The 11,790-nt window shown below is 40.7% G+C and overlaps 1 pseudogene; it reads right to left on the reverse strand.

Moving 5' to 3' along the window:
- Positions 1 to 375: 375 nt before the first annotated feature.
- On the reverse strand, positions 376 to 1,732 carry LOC113632263 (heterogeneous nuclear ribonucleoprotein A1-like; annotated as a pseudogene).
- Between the last annotated feature and the right edge of the window lie 10,058 nt (positions 1,733 to 11,790).

Raw genomic sequence — 11,790 nt, forward strand, 5'->3', positions numbered from 1 at the left:
ACCTCCCTCCACAATACTCTCATACCCCTTTCCAGCCAGTTCTCCCGCCAATATGGCAGAATTTTTATGTGAAAGCTCCCAAATGTTCTTAGGGTGTCTTCTATTTTATTTAGCATTGGAATTCTGACAACTTTCATCTGTTGGAAGTAAACTAGTGACAGCCAACGTTTGCTGCATCATCTCAATACCCATAACTATTCTGTGAGGTCGGAACTATTACTCCTTTCATTTTACAGATGAGAAAACTGAAGCTTAATGAGATAAAGTGAGTTTCCCAAAGGCCAAAAAGCTCTTAAGTGGCAGAGCTGGAATTTGAACTCAGATGGGCCTGATTCTAGAACTTAACTTTTCTTTTCTTTTTTTAAAAAGACATGTTTATTCAGCATCAGGATCAGACCATTACATTTAGCAATCAACAGCATGGGTACAAGAACAAAACAAACCCAAAAAACTACATTAAAACCCTTCGTTGGAATGCTTTACACTTTCCACAGAAGAGAAACTGAAATAACGTGTTATACAATTAGTCACAAATACAGTCCTTGAGTTTTTTATTGCCCATACACATGAGTATTGTCTAAAACATATCTTCTCTGTAGCAGCTAGGCCCTGCCACCACTGTCCTTGCCTGAGCTCACAAATCTGTTATAACCTGTAGCTTCCCTGTCACTCCTCTGGCTCTCTTCTCCTGCTAAGCTTTGTTTCCTGGCAGTAATTAAAACCTTCTGCCACTGCCAGAGGTCCTGCTGCTGCTGGAACAGCCACAGCCGCCTTGGTTTTGTGGTTTGGCAAAGTGTTGGCCTCCGCCACCATAGGGGCCAGATCTTCTGCCTCCAAAGTTTCCTCCATTCATGGGTCCAAAATTTGAAGATTGATTGTTGTAATTGCCAAAATCAATGCAGCTTCTGCCACCTCCAAAATTACTTCCATCGTTACCAAATCCATTATAGCCATCCCGCTGCCACCATATCCCCCACCACCGCGGCTGCCACCAAAGGCATCTCGACCACTGAAGTTTCCTCCACGACCAAAGGTGTTGTTCCCACCAAACCCATCTCCGCGACCACCACCAAAGTTTCCAGAACCACTTTGACCTCTTTGGCTGGATGAGGCACTAGCCATCTCTTGCTTAGATAGGGCTTTCCTTACTTCACAGTTGAGGCCATTCACAGTGTGGTATTTCTGAATGACAGTCTTGTCTGCGGAGTCATGGTCATCAAAGGTTACGAAAGCAAAGCCTCTCTTTTTGCCACTGCCTCGGTCAGTCACGATTTCGATCACTTCAATTTTCCCATACTGTTCAAAACAGTCTCTTAGGTGATGTTCTTCAGTGTCTTCTTTAATGCCACCGACAAAAATCTTTTTCACAGTGAAGTGGGCACCAGGTCTCTGAGAATCTTCTCTCGAGACGGTCCCCTTTGGTTCCACCACTCTTCCATCCGCCTCGTGTGGCCTTGCCTTCATGGCTGCACCCACCTCCTCCACAGTGGCATATGAGACAAACCCGAAGCCTCTAGAGCGCCTGGTGTTTGGATCCCTCATCACCACACAGTCTGTGAGCACTCCCCGCTGCTCACCATGGCTCTCCAGACTCTCTTTCAAAGCTCAAACCTCCGATGAAGAGCTTCCATAGCTGTGCAGGCTCTTTGGGAGACTTTGACTTAGACATGACCTCAGTCGTGGCGGGGTGGGGGGAGACTTTAACGATGCTTACTTGGTGGCGTCCACGGGCAGAAAGGCTAGAACTTGACTTTTATTTTATTTTTTAAAATTAAATTTAATTAATTAATTTATTTTTTGTCTGCATTGGGTCTTCATTGCTGCGCGCAGGCTTTTTCTAGTTGCGGTGAGCGGGGGCTTCTCTTTGTTGCAGTGCGCAGGCTTCTCATTGTGGTGGCTTCTCTTGTTGCGGAGCACGGGTTCTAGGCAGGCGGGCTTCAGTAGCTGCAGCATGCGGGCTCAGTAATTGTGGCACGCGGGCTCTAGGGCTGGCAGGCTTCAGTAGTTGTGGCACATGGGCCCAGTAGTTGTGGCTCGCAGGCTCTAGAGCACAGGCTCAGTAGTTGCGGTGCATGGACCTAGTTGCTCTGCAGCATGAAGGATCTTCCCGGATCAGGGATCAAACCTGTGTCCCCTGCACTGGCAGGTGGATTCTTAACCACTGCACCACCAGGGAAGTCCCTAGAACTTGACTTTTAAATCACTGTGCTAAAGAGCAGGTGCATCCTGAGGTTTGGCTAATGATTGCAATTTTCCCATGTCTGGATTTTGTGCATCTGCTATTATGACAAAAGGAGAAAAAATAAGTTGGTTGACTTAATACCATCATACAGTGTAACTTCCATTTCCTTTATAATATCCTCACAAGGCTTGTTACCCTTTCATTAATTTGTGCCTGCAAGATTTTTACCAGATGACTGTTAAGAACCGTGATGGAGATCATGATAATGATGAGAATTACGAAAGCAAACATCTCGGAGCACTTACTACGTCTCAGGAGCTGTGTGAAGCACTGCACCTGAATTTTTTTATTTAGTTCTCATAAGCACTTTCAGGTAGAATCTGTCATTAACGTTTTTACAGACTTTTTAAAATTTTAAAATTTTGAGACTTTGAGAGCCTGAGTGACTTGCCCGGTGCTGCCCAGTTAAAAAGTTGGTAGAGCTGATTTTCAACCACTGCCGTATACAGCCTCTTAATCCCCTATTTACGTCCTCAGTCCTGTTAATAAAGAATGATCTTCGTTCCTGCCACAACAAGACTTCACCAGGATAAATATGTGAACGTGAACTCTGCCAGCTGGCACTCTTTTAGATAAGATTTTATTCGTCCTAGACACTTAAATCCACCTGGTCTTCAAAAACTTGGAAAACAGCCAGGCTGGGCCTTGGCCAAGTTGTGAAGTAGAGGAAGTTTGTCTCGGGCATTTTATACTCCTCTGCACTCTGCCATACCCTCTAAGTATCCTGTCAACCAAAGACTCCTCTAATTTTCCGTTCCTGGAGCCCAAATCTTGCCAGAGGGACTGAGCTCTTCAGCTTCTGCCCGTTTACTTGTTGAGACTCCCTGATGCCCCTCCCACTCCCACCTGCCCCAGCTTGTTGATTTCCCATCTGTATCTGAGTCAGTTTCCCGCTAGCTTCTCCATCCAAGCCTGTGCTAATGTCCTCATGGAGGGAGGTTAGCAGGAGGCCCTCCAGACACCAGCGGCTTTCTAGAGGTAGGACCCCTATCTATTTTGGCAACCAGAGTTCTGTGTCGTCCAGGACTGATAGCAAAGGAAGAGAGGGCAGCCTTAGTGATAACAACAGCTAATCATATAGTATTTAATCTGTGCCCTGTACTGTTCTCAGTACTTTATACGTATTAATTTATTTAATCCTTACAACTGTCCTATGAGGTATGTTAGTCAAGGCTGCAGCAAGAAATAGGAGGCACGCAGAGATGGAATTCTGAAGAGAATTCAAAGAAGGGACTATTTGCAGATGTGTAGGCAGATTTAAGGGAATCAATCAGGAATATGGAGGTTCACAGGAGACTAGCCATAGCAGGAAGCTGTTCTTACTCCTAGGCCAAAATGGCAGGTGAGAAAATGGTGTAGTTAGAGCCTGATGAAGAGCCATTCGAGGAAGAGCTGCTCTAAGGGGCCGATGGCAGTCATGGAGGGATGACGCCAGAGCCCCAGTGGTGTGGGGTTGGGGGAAGCAGGGGAAGTGAACGTCTTGGGGGTTGGTGAGGTGTTGGGGAAACTAGGGCTCTTCCTCCTTCTGATTTCCTATTGGCTGAAACAACTAGAAGCCTGAGGTCAGGGGCATCTGGGTGATACAGGCTTGACGTACCAGTCACCATGGAGATCAGTACAGGGCACAAGGACAGAGAAAAACAAGTCCGTGAAGAAAGTGAAGCACAGAGAGGTTGAACAATGTGCCCAAAGTCACAGAATTAGGAAGTGGAGGCACTAGATTCTGAACTGAGGCCGTCATGTCTGCTGTAGCAGAGGAGTTTTCCCACACTTAACATAGCATCTTACAGGTTCCAAAAATGCTCTCGGGCTCCATTCATCTGTTTAAAATGTCCTTGTACACAGTAGACCCCGAGCAGAAATTACTTCATGACAGGTTTGGGTGACACTGGTAGGCCTTGGCCAATTCAGTGGGTTAATGATAGCTAACGTGGTCAAGTTTATGAAACAGAAAGATCATGAAATATTTAGTAAGTTTGCTGGAAAACTGCTGAGAAGTTGGGGAGAATCATTTTGCCTCAGCTGAGGAGAAACTGAGACTTGTGGTTTCTGGGTGAGAGAAGTCAGTATGTACTCAATGTGAACAACTTATGCAAAAAAAAAAAAAAAAAAGCTACCCACCTGGGTTGAACCTGCTGGTGGCAGAACAACTGGTAGAAAATACATGCATCGCGTGGAGACATTTCCTGTGAAAGGAGGTACAGAAAAGCACTGTTTTCTGAAAAAGAGAATTCAAGAGAGATGAAATGATTAGAATAAGTCCTTTTTACATTAAAGCAGTGAAGCTCTAATGATAGCCTTTTAGTGTTTATTTTTTATTTTATTTTATTTTATTTTGGCGGTACACGGACCTCTCACTGTCGTGGCCTCTCCCGTTGTGGAGCACAGGCTCCGGACGCGCAGGCTCAGCAGCCATGTCTCACGGGCCCAGCCGCTCCGTGGCATGTGGGATCTTCCCGGACCGGGGCACGAACCTGTGTCCCCTGCATCGGCAGGCGGACTCTCAACCACTGCGCCACCAGGGAAGCCCTAGTGTTTATTTTATTTCTAATTAAGTTTTTGTTTTCTCCTTGGTAAAATTCGGCAGCAAGCTGAAGTGCTCTTTTCATGGAGCCAGACAGTGGTTTCTATGAAGAGAAAGGGTGAAGCTGGGAAAGAGGGAAGAGGCCCAGGATGATGCATTTAGAGGCACAAAAGTATAAGAAAAATACTGGCTTTTCTTATGTAATTTAGCAACAAAATTGTGTAGCGTGTAATGGGGTACTATGGCTTGGCATTATCGCTATGATTTGAGAAAGAGAAGCAGTCTTTACAGACACAACAGTTCTATGATAGAACTCTGTGAAAAGTAAATCAAATGTACTCAGCTTATAACCAAACCAAATGTTATAGACCCAGAGAGTACTCTTTCCTACTAGACATTTTTCTCTCCTACTAGTTGTTCAAAAATTGTTCTTGTAAAATTCTATTAAGCTATTTGAAAGGTGGAAGTTGGGCTTTAGGTAAGCAATCTTTATTTATCATAAAGATGGAAAATAATTGCCTTAATTGTTATTCTTTCTAGAATTTAGCTATTTCTAAAAGCGGATTATTAATAATATTTATTATACAGCTGGTTTGTTTCAAGCCATAAATACTAGACACATATATAAATAGTCAAATAGACATGAAAAAGGCACTCCCTATCTTTCTTTCCTCTGGACTCTAGGTTTCTTAGGATGCTGTGGCATGGGGCATGGGGCCCTAGGGGTCATAAAAACTTGTAAGAGGGGACTCCATCTGAACAATGATTTCGGGAAAGGATAGTCAAAAAGATCGTCTAATGTGTATGCATCCAACCCTTCAAAGGGCTGGGAACTTATACCCCCGCATTTGAAAGTAAAAACTAAAACAACATCCAAATTATAAAATAGAAGATAGGGTTGGGTAATGTCCTTAAGAATCCTAGAAATGGTGCACATTTAAAATACTGCTTAAACCCAAGGATATTTGTTTATAATTGATACATACAGCAAGTGGCCATGATTCTGGTTTGTAACCGGTGTGATCTACGTTGTTTTCCAACCAGACTTATCTATGATTTGTCTAATGGACTCGAGAAATATATAAGGTATGCTGTGCATCTACTTTGCTATCATAGTTTAGGAGGTAGAGAAAGGAACATCTGTCTGTTGAGCTATGACAATATATCATCACCATCTACCTATTAACTGTCCTCGACTTACAGCAGAACAGCGGAAAGGCAAAGTTATCCTTAATGGTGGTATAACAGCTAATCTATAGGCTGTAATTTACAATAGCATTCCCCTGTAGGACTTGAGTATCTGCTAGTAAGGCGGACAAGCCTAAGGCATGTCCACCCTTTCCGTTCACCCAGGCACCCTTCACTGGGATCTGGGAATGATCCTTGGGAACGACATGTCCCCAGGCCCCAGCCCATCCTTAACAGATAGCTGTCTTCCCAGCCCTGCAGTCCCCAATCCTTCCTGCACTCTCCTTGCTCTAACTGCCTGGGCCCTCCCTGCCCTAAATAACCAGTGTCTCTAAGGAGATGACACCCAGCATAGGGGATGGATGTTTCCAATTGTAAGAGACACACCTAAGGGAGCAATTTTAAAGTAGGGACATTTTAGATTAGATAAAAGACACTAATACTAGAAAATCAACATTTGCATTTCTCAGTTCAGTGCTAATTTTTCATTTATCTCTGCATGTCATGAGTCCGACAAAGGCAAATTCAATGAAGTCAGTGTGATGAGAAACTGACATATTTAGCAGAGAATAAAATGTAAGTGGTTTCAGGACTGTCTTGGTATTGAATCCTATCTATCTAATAAGAATATTGTAATTATATTGTGAAAGTCATTGTATTTTGCTTTTTCTAGTCATTTTCTTATTGCTCCTTACTCTCCCTTTCATCTCTATAAACCCCTCAAAAAATAAGTTACTTTTGTTGAATCTTTACTATTTGCCAGAAGCTGTGTAAGTTCTTTACATGTGTTAACATATTTCATCCTCACAACAACCCTGTGTTAATATCTCCCAGTTTACAGAGGATAAAAACAAGAGTCAGAGAGGTTAATGTTCCCAAGGACACACAACTAGTAAGAAGAGAACAGGATTTTTTTTTTAATTTAATTTTTGTTTTATATTGGGGTATGGTTGATTTATGGTGTTGTGTTAGTTTCAGGTGTACAGCAAAGTGATTCAGTTATACATATACATATATCCATTCTTTCACGTATTCTTTTCCCATGTAGGTTATTATGGAATATTGAGTAGAGTTCCCTGTAGGGAACTGTAGGTCAGTTCCCTGACCTACATAGTAGGTCCTTGTTGATTATCTACTGTAAAATATGGTAGTGTGTATATGTTCATCCCAAACTCCTAATTTATCCCTCTGCCCCGCAACTTTCTGCCCCCTTTGATAACCATAAGTTTGTTTTCTATGTCTGTGAGTCTGTTTCTGAGAACAGAATTTAGATCTCAGAGGGTCAGTTTCCAGAGTCTAAGCACTCAGCCACTAAGCTGAAGTGTCTCTGCATGCTCTGGTGGTTTACACTATAGAAATGGGTTGACTACTTCTCATCTTTCCCCTTTATGTATGGTGACTTACAAATGTAACTAATGGCCTAACAGTCCGTACATGTGTCCTCTTCACTTTCCTGCTCTGTATCCTGACTCCTGTCTGTGTCCCTTGTGTTCTCTCTGAGGTCACACCATCTGATTCCACAGTATTCTGAGCATAGTATGAGGGGAAGCTCAGCAAGTTGGTGAGTGCACTGCTGATTACCCCACTCTCCAGATATTTGAACTTGTAGGAAATCTCATGTCAACCAGAGATACAGCAAAACAGAAAGATTGGGTGTCCTGGATTCGAGCATTCTCTATAGATATTGGAAAAGGGGCTAGCCCTATAAGTTCCCAGCTCTTTTTAGATTGGCTGTAAAGTTGCAGCTTTCAAAGTTCTTGACCACAACTTACCATTAGAAATACATTTCTGTTGCAACTCAAAACACATATATTTACATACAAAGAACTGAAACAAAATATCATAAGACAACACTTACCTTTGCTATGTGATATGTGTTCTGAATGTTTCTATTCTATTCTATTTTTTTTTAAAGATGCTGGTTCAGATCCAGTAAATTGATTTCACAACCTATTAATGGGCCGTGACTGGTAGATTAAAACACACCACAATAAAGAATTATTTCTAACTCAACATACAGTGAATTTTCACTAGTAATAGATTCAGACCAAAATATGGTTCATGCCTTGATTATCTGTGAAAAATTATGCAAATTATTTGTGTTTTCCTATGTTCCATATGCTTACTAGAGGTCAAAATGCCAGTAAGGGGGAGCATCATGTGAGAAAGATTTTAAGATTAGACTTATCTTTAAAATGCAAGGCAATCTTGAGGAAAAAGAACAAAGCTGGAGGTATCTCATGCCCTGACTTCAGACTATACTACAAAGCTACGGTAATCAAAACAGTATGATACTGGCACAAAAACAGACACATAGATCAATGGAACAGAATAGAGAGCCCAGAAACAAACCCCTGCACCTATGATCAAAAGGAGGCAAGAATATACAATGGAGAAAAGACAGGCTCTTCTATAAGTGGTGCTGGGAAAACTGGACAGCTACATGTAAAAGAATAAAATTAGAAAAATTTTTTAACACCATATATAGAAACAAACTCAAAATGGATTAAAGACCTAAGTGTAAGGCTGGAAACCATAAGACTCCTAGAAGAAAATACAGGCAGAACATTCTTTGACATAAAACATAGCGATATTTTTTAGATCTGTCTCCTAAGGCAAAAGAAACAAAAGCAAAAGTAAATGAGTGGGACATAAGTAAACTTAAAAGCTTTTGCACAGCAAAGGAATCCACCAACAATATGAAAAGACAATCTATGGAATGGGAGAGAGTGTTTGCAAAGGATATGACCAATAAGGGGTTAATATCCAAAATCTATAAACAGCGCATACAACTCAATATCAAAAAACCAAACAACCTAATTAAAAAATGGGCAGAAAACCTGAATAGACAATTGTTTTCCAAAGAAGACATACAGATGGCCAACAGACACATGAAAAGATGCTCAACGTTGCTAATCATCAGAGAAATGCAAATCGAAACCACAGTGAGGTATCACCTCACATCTGTCAGAATGGTTATCATCAAGAACTACAAAAATAACAAATGCTGGCTAGGATGTGAAGAAAAGCAAACCCTTGTACACTGTTGGTGGGAATGAAAATTGGTGCAGTCACTATGGAAATCAGTATAGAAGTTCCTCAAGAAACTCAAAACAGAATTATCATATGCTCCATCAATTCCACTCCTGAGAATATATCCAAAGAAAATGAAGACACTAATTCAAAAGGATACATGCACCCCAATGTTCATAGCAGCATTATTTACAATTGCCAAGGTATAGAAGCAACCTAAGTGTCCATCAACAGATGAATGGATAAAGAAGATGTGGTACATATATGCATATGCAGTGGAATATTACTCAGCCAAAAAAAGAATAAAATCCTGCCATTTGCAACAATGTGGATGGACCCAGAGTATATTATGCTTAGTGAAATAAGTCAGAGAGAGAAAGACAAATACTGTATGATGTCATTAGTATGTGGAATCTAAAAATAAAACAAAAGAATGAGTATAACAGAACAGAAACAGACGTAAAAGTAGAGAACAAACTAGGGGTTAACAGAGGGGAAAGGGAAAGAGGGAGGGGCAATATAGGGGTGGGGTTTAAGAGATAAAAACTACTCTGTATAAAATAAATAAGCAGCAAGGATATATTGTACAGCAGGTGGAAATATAGCCACTGTTTTGTAATAACTTTAAGTGGAGTTTAAACTATAAAAATATTGAATCACTATGTTGTTCACCTGAAACTAATATAATATTGTAAATCAACTATACTTCAATTTAAAAAATGATTCACAGATGGGGGTTGTAATTGTGTTTGACTGTACATGAAGGAGATTATGGCCTTTCCTGAATACATGCTAGCTAAGATTAGCTCTACAGTGTTATTATAATCTTTTAAAATATTAAGATTTGGTCAGTTGCATAGTGGGGACAATTGGAAAAATTTGAATGTGGTCTAGGCCTTAGGGAATTATTGTTAATTTTATTAGGTGTGATGATGGTATTGCAGTTGTGTAGAAAAAAATGTCCTTTATAGATGCTTATATTGAAGCGTTTATGGGTGATATGTCATGATGTCTATAATTTATCTTAAAATAAATATTAACAACAACAAAAAGACTGGGGACAGGCACATGGAAAAGTAGCCCCGTACCTCAGCCAGGGGCAGCTGCAGCAGATGCTACCATTGTCCTGCTGCCACTTCTCCAATCTCCTCTGTAACTAAAACTCCAGTTGCTGGGGATGGGTAAGAAGGAGAAGGAGGGAACAAACGTCCATGGACCCACTGAGAGTTAGATGTTAAAAACAATTGGTGTCATGTTTCTGGTTCCAGGATAGATGGATTAAGCGTGCTACTCCCTGTCTCTCCAACTGTGTGCAGCTATAAAACCTGAAAAACAGGCATGGAGCAGCTATCTGAGGACTCTGAAAAATAACTAGGACAGGCAGATTGGCAATAAGAACAGAATTTGAAGTAACATGAAAATGGCAGTGAATTTACAGATTTTAAAAATTCTAACATTGAGCAGCATGGATTCGAGACCATCTGAAACATGGAAGTGGACATGACTGTGGACAGAGAGAGCCCCAGAAGCCTCTAGTTCAAGCACGAGGAACAGGAGAGGAGACAAAGAGTTTCTAGATATAAAACCCAAAGGCACAATCTTTATTTATTTATTTTTATAAATTTATTTATATTTTATTTGTTTATTTTTGGCTGCGTTGGGTCTTCATTGCTGCACGTGGGCTTTCCCTAGTTGCGGCGAGCGGGGGCTACTCTTTGTTGCTGTGCGCGGGCTTCTCATTGTAGTGGCTTCTCGTTGCAGAGCACGGGCTCTAGTCTGGCGAACTTCAGTAGCTGTGGCAAGTGGGCTCAGTAGTTGTGGCACACAGGCTTAGTTGCTCTGCAGCATGTGGGATCTTCCCGGACCACGGATCAAAGCCGTGTCCCCTGCACTGGCAGGGGATTCTTAATCACTGTGCCACCAGGGAAGTCCCCAAAGGCACAATCTTTAGAAGAAAAACTTTGCCAATTAGACTTCATTAAAATGTAAAACTTTTGCTCTGTGAAAGATATTAGGAAGAGAATGAAAAGACAAAGTACAGACAGGGAAATTTTTGTAAATCACATATTCGATAAAGGACTTTTATCCAGAAAATGATAAAGAACTTTCAAAATTAATAATGAGAAAACAAATAGCTCTCCACCCCAAAAGGATAAAAGACTTGAATAGACACTTCACTTAAGAGGGTGTATGGAAGGCAAATAAGCACATGAGAAATGCTCAACATCTTTAGTCATTAGGGAAGTGAAAATTAAGGCTGCAATGAGAAACCACTAAACACGTATTAGAATGGCTAAAACAAAAGATACTGATAGTAGCAAGTGCTTTCAAAGATGTGGAGCAACTAGAACTCTAAATTGCTGGTGAGAATTTAACATAGTATCACCACTCTGGAAAACCAGTTTGCAGTTTCTTATAAAGTTAAACATATGGTTACTATATGATACAGCAATACCTCTAATAGGCATATACCCTAGAGAAATGAAAACTAACATTCACACAAAACCTGTACATGAATGTTTATATCCTAATAATTAAAGGTCAATTAAATAAATAAAATTTAACAAAATATTAATTAATATTATTATATCATAATAGAATATAATTTCATAATTGCCCCAAACTGGAAACAACACAAATGTCCTTCAACAAGTAAATGGATAAACAGATTACTGCATTCATATACTGGAATGCTAGTCATGCAACAATCTGGATAAATCTAAAAGAAATTATGCTGTGTTACAAGATGCTAGCCTTAATAGGCTAATATTATATAATTGCATTTATATGACATTCTTGAAAA

Source organism: Aethalodelphis obliquidens, unplaced genomic scaffold (genome assembly GCF_003676395.1).
Source record: "Aethalodelphis obliquidens isolate GAN/ISIS:26980383/991018 unplaced genomic scaffold, ASM367639v1 scaffold36, whole genome shotgun sequence".
NCBI classification, from domain to species: Eukaryota; Metazoa; Chordata; class Mammalia; order Artiodactyla; family Delphinidae; genus Aethalodelphis; species Aethalodelphis obliquidens.